This window comes from Protobothrops mucrosquamatus, unplaced genomic scaffold (genome assembly GCF_001527695.2).
Source record: "Protobothrops mucrosquamatus isolate PMUCROS unplaced genomic scaffold, P.Mucros_1.0 scaffold394, whole genome shotgun sequence".
NCBI classification, from domain to species: domain Eukaryota; kingdom Metazoa; phylum Chordata; class Lepidosauria; order Squamata; family Viperidae; genus Protobothrops; species Protobothrops mucrosquamatus.
In genome coordinates this window covers 647,087-652,621 of record NW_015386725.1, presented here as the reverse complement: position 1 = coordinate 652,621, position 5,535 = coordinate 647,087, and the positions used below count along the sequence as shown (strand labels likewise).

The following is a 5,535-nucleotide window of genomic DNA, read 5'->3' as shown; positions in this document are numbered from 1 at the left end:
ATGCAGAACAAAGTATCTTGGGGGGTGGGGAAATGGTCGTGTATTGGCACACCTCTCTTTAGATTTTCTAATACTGCTCCGGATCAGACTCTGAAGCACCTATAGACAAGCTTCCTTCGGAATGTAGCCCGAGTCTGCTACTCTGAAATAGCTAGTTTAACAGCCTTTGGGATCAAACTCACTTATATCCCCATAAGGCTCAATATCTTAGCTGAAAGCCAAGAAATAGTTCTTTATTCTAGGTAGCCAACGAACTCGATGACATGCAGCCAATTAGGGATCGGGAAACCTGCAACTGGCCAATGAAAAGTAGCATAGGTTGGCCCCGCTTCTCCCCAGGTATATACATTAATTTCCCCGAATTGAAAGCGCCAGGCGCGCTCTGAGAACTTTGGAGAAGTTGTGTCTTTTTTTTTCCCCCTCTTCCCTGTGACGCGGTGGTGAATCGTCTTAGCTGATAGTATCTGGGCTGTTTAAAGGTTCCCTTGTAAGTATTCGCTGTTTTCTGTCTTGTGAAAATGAAGCCTCTTGCACGGCGTTTGCTTTGCATTTGGTTTCTCAGATTCCCCCTTTAAATCCTCCCGCTGGATGCTGGCTAGAGTCAGCCACACGCAGGTCGCGTCAAGGCAGCGATTCTCCGGTTTAAGCTTGGATTGAGGGCGGATTGGATAGCAGGAGGTACAAAAGAAATGCCGAAGGAGGGAGGAGGCAAATAAAACAGAAAATAAAACATAAAATCTAAAATAAAATAAAATAAAATATAGCGGCTTTCATAGGATTAGGGTTGTTTTGTTGCTTTATTTTGGTCAGAAATCCAGATTTAACCTCCTTTCTCCTCGGAGTAAGCATCCTTTCATTCCAGCTCGTTTCCGTCAGTTAGGGGAGCGGGTGGCCGCCTTCAAGCTCCGCGGAAAGGTAGAAGCGGACAAGCATTTTGGACTCGGTTCCAAAAAAGTTATTAATGGAGGCGCGAACCTGACAGCTGCATTCAGCTCTTTAGAGCAGCGCATCTTTTTTCGGGACGACGCCTGGTCGCCCGGAGCGGGCAAGTTCCCACGAACCCCTCTGTGTCAGATTTAGACTTGGTGGAGCCTTAGGATACATAAAGATTGAAGGCTCCTAATTTACACCACAAGGTCTCTCAAAGATGGTGCCAAAACAGGATCTTGGATTCGGATCATCATCATCATCATCATCATCATCATCATCACACACACACACACACACACACACACACACACACACACAAATACTGTATATATTTAGCCAGTTTGGTTCAGGGGTCAAGGCAACAGGCTAACAACCCAGAGACTGTTACTTCTAGTTTATTTTTGAGCATGAAAGCTGGCTGGATGACTTTAGGCCAGGGCTTTTCAACCAGTGGTATGGGTACCACCTGTGGTACATTGGCACCGGGCAGGTGGTACGCGACCATCCTAGAAAAGTGGTAGCGAGGGAGGGAAATGAGCTGAACCGATGGCAGCACCATACAAGCCTGAGTGAGAGACAGCTGGAGCTGCAGGGCTGTCAGGGCTCAGCGGAAGCACCAGGATCAGTGCTAGGCTCCAGCTGATCGGCCCTTCTTCGGGGCTGTCAGGGCTCAGTGGAAGCGCCAGGATCAGCGCCAGGCTCCAGCTGGAGCTCGGTGCTGATTCTGGTGCTTCTGCTGAGCCCTGAAGAAGCACCAATCAGCTGGAAAGCAGCGCTGATCCTGGTGCTTCTGCTGAGCCCAGAAGAAGTACCAATCAGCTGGAATGTTGCACCATCTCCAGGGTCTTGTGATTTACATTCAGATGCTTGGCAACTGATTAATATTTATGACAGTCACAGTGTCCCAGGGTCATGTGAAGTGACCAAAACCTGCTGCAACCACCCAGCAGACGGGAGGAATAAAAACCAAACACCCCCGCCACCCCACCCCCGCTGCCAATCCTCAACAGAAATGCTCACAACAATGAAAACCTCGGACAGGAGGAAGAGCGCCGCCGGGCGGACAGGCAGGTGTCTTGCTCGGCTGTGGCTTGGGAGGCACTTTTTTCAGTGCGATTGTAACTTCGAACAGTCACTAAGCGAACTGTTGTAAGTCGAGGACTACCTGTACTTTATCACTTTTTTCCTTTTTTGGTCATCAGGTTTTTGACACCTTGCTAGGCGACTGGTGGTACTCGGATGTTGCCATATCCTAAAAGTGGTACAATGGGTGAAAAGGTTGAAAAGCCCTGCTTTAGGCTACTCACTCTCAGCCCAATTTGCCTCATAGGGTGCTGTTGAGTGGAAAATAGGAGGAAAGTGTCTTAAGTATGTTCTCAGCCTTGTGTTATTTTTTAAAAATAATAAAGGCAGGATACAAATAAATAAAATATGCTTTTCAATTAATAGCAAATATTTAAAATGAAAAATCGAAATTGAATGAGTTATGGGCAAAACCAGAAAACTGATATCAGATACAGCTTATACATTTTTCTTCCTTGATTTCTCAAAAGTAAAATTTATATTTATTTAGTCTCTTCATCAGATGACTTTAGATTTCAATTCTTAAGATAATAAATATTGCCATTAAAACATTACAAGAATGGCTAAGGAAGGGGGAAAGATATAGACAAGGTGGAGGTAGAATCTTTTCTCAGTCCTTTCACCACTTCCAATATGACAGGCTTCATTGATTCAACTATTTAGATGAGGGAATGAAAGGGGAACTCATCAAATTTGCAGATGACATTAAATGGGCAGGAATAGCCAACACCCCAGAAGATAGGCTCAAGATCCAGGTGGATCTTGAAAGACTTGAACACTGGGCCCAATCTAAAAATATGAAATTCAATGTAGAGAAAAGTAAGGTTTTACACTTAGGCAAGAAAAACCAAATGTACAGGTACAGCTCAATAGCAGTAATTGCGAGAGGGATCTTGGAGTCCTAGTGGGCAATCACTTAAATAGGAGCCAGCAGTGCTACAGCTGCCAAAAAAGCCAACACAGAGGCTTGACAGAGGGATAGAATCAAGATCACATGAAGCCGCCCTGAGTCCCGTTGGGAGAAGGGCGGGATATAAATCAAATCAAATCAAATAAATAAAGTGTTAATACCAGTTGATAATGCCTTGGTAAGGCCACACTTGGAATACTGCATCCAGTTTTGGTCATCATGATGTAAAAAAGAGGTTGAGACCCTGGAAAGAATGCAGAAAAGAGCAACAAAGATGATAAGGGAGCTGGAGGCTAAAACATATAAAGAGCAAAGGTTGCTGGAATTGGCTATGCCTAATCTAGTGAAAAGAAGGACTAGAGGTGATATGAATGTTCCAATATTAAAGGGGCTGCCACAAGGAAGAAGAGGTCAACCTATTTTCCAAAGCACCCAAAGGTAAGACAAGAAACAATGGATGGAAACTAATCAAGGAGAGAAGCAAACTAGAACTAAGGAGAAAATTCCTAACAGTGAGAACAATTAACCAGTGGAATGACTTGCCTTCAGAAGATGTGGAGAAGTTGTGGGTGCTCCATCACTGGAAGAGACTGGATAGCTACTTGTCTGGAATGTTGTAGGGTCTCCTGCTTGAGCAGGGGGTTAATTTCTTCCAATTGTTATTCTGTTATGGGGACCACAGACCATTTGATAGAGCAAGGTTTTAAGGCCTTTTGGGAATCTTCATAAAATGAATTATTTGCTCCAATGATATGCTATGCATCATTGCCATTTTAAAATTTATTAAAAACCAGAGCATACATAAATGCCCTGTGAATTGTGTGGGCTAAACTGTTGTTTGTTTAGCTTATTCTTAAATCTAAATTTGGTGCTGCGGCATAGACATACTGTAATTTTAACTACCTTCGTATGACTTTTTAATAAAGTATAGCAGTTGGCATCTAGATTGCCAGCTTAATAGACTTGCCACATGGAACACTTACTGTTAATACATTAAGGATGTGCATAAAGAGGATTGACAATATTGTGGCTGGAAGGAATTAGTTAAAGGTGGTTCTGTCTCCACTTTTCAAAATTCTTTTTCGTCACATACTTCGTTATATACCCACATCATCGTTTTTCCTACCTTTACATACCGTTACATATGGCCATCAATTATCACAACTACTATTGATCAAAATCGACAAAAGAGAACAAACTTTTTTTTTCTTACTCCTTTTTTGCACTTTGCATTATGCTATTTACTGCCAATAGGAATGATGTGACTATTTGTGCAATTTAATTGACATTTGTACTGTTGGGCTCACAAAACGCTTGTACTCATTTGGGATTCTGATGTATTATGAGACAAAAGTCCCATGTGATTGTGCAGAAAAATCAATTTCAATAATACAGCTAATGAGAGCTCTCCAGCAAGAGTGTCTTTAGGACACAGTGAAATGGAGTAGAGGGTAGAGTACATAAGCATTTTCCTTTGTATTATGGTAAATTCCAATTATTTGATATACAATTTAAAAGTGCTTTCAAGTTTAGTAGAAATGATATTTCATTTTAGTGGTTTCACTTTAGAGGCCAGTAATTTAACAGATCTTTACTTCGGTCTGAGTGATGTTGCCTTTCATGAATATTCTGTCACCTGCCCGGAAAAAAATATATTCCTACTTAGCACTCATAAAAGTTTTATATAAGACTGGCATAATGACATGGAATATAGAAAGTTGAGGCTTGGCATACAAATATTGTTGCTCAGTTTAGATTATTGCATTTATTTTGGAACATCTGATAGGACAACATTTTTTTTTTATTATGTAGGTTGAATAGGAGACACAAAGAAGATGAAATCCCTTTTGGTCACTGCTATCATTACTGCCTTTGTTCTGGCTTTGTTCCTCCATTCAGGTAAGTAAGTGAACCCAACGGTAAATGCTAACTGAATGATAACAGTGCAGGGACCAGAAGAATAGAAGAGGGAGGTCATCATTCCAAGGGCTGGCTGAGTTTTAGCTTGATGCTTTGGAATTATACAGATGATATAATTTATGATAGAAAAAATTATAATATCCCTTTGAATGACAGATTCCTGGCTGGAATTGTATGAAATTGTCTTTTATAACCAGGCAAATTGTCGGGGCAATCCTAGACATCCAGTTTCAAGGGAACTCTTTTGTTGTTTTTCTTTTTGTGTGTGTCTTTGAGTCAGTTTTGACTCCTGGCAACTATATGAACAAGTCCATGCAGTTTCCTTGGCAAGATTTTTTGAAACCTGAACTCCGCTTGTCAGGGACTAGTTGTGAAACTGTGAATGATGATATGATAGTTGTAAATACATGGATTGGTCGCAAAGCTGTTTTTTTTAACATTGTTAAAACTTTGAACAATGGCTAAACAAAACAGTAAGAAAGGACTACTTATAATTTGTTTTCTAACGGGGATTCTGTTTCAGAAGGGATCATTTTGTTTAGTTTCTTTTCTTCCTTGATTATTTAGGAAGTGCTTTAGTGTGCTACAATTGTGAATCTGCTATGTGTAACAAAACTATGACCTGCACAGTCGACCAAAATACTTGCATAACAGTACATTATGGTGAGTATATAACTTTATCTAATTTATAT

General features: G+C 41.2%; 1 long non-coding RNA gene across 1 annotated transcript; it reads left to right on the top strand.

Moving 5' to 3' along the window:
* Positions 1-345: 345 nt before the first annotated feature.
* Positions 346-5,509, top strand: LOC107287493. Its single transcript, XR_001548871.1, has 3 exons — positions 346-487; positions 4,736-4,822; positions 5,411-5,509. It is a non-coding gene; the product is annotated as an uncharacterized LOC107287493 (long non-coding RNA).
* Positions 5,510-5,535: the final 26 nt, after the last annotated feature.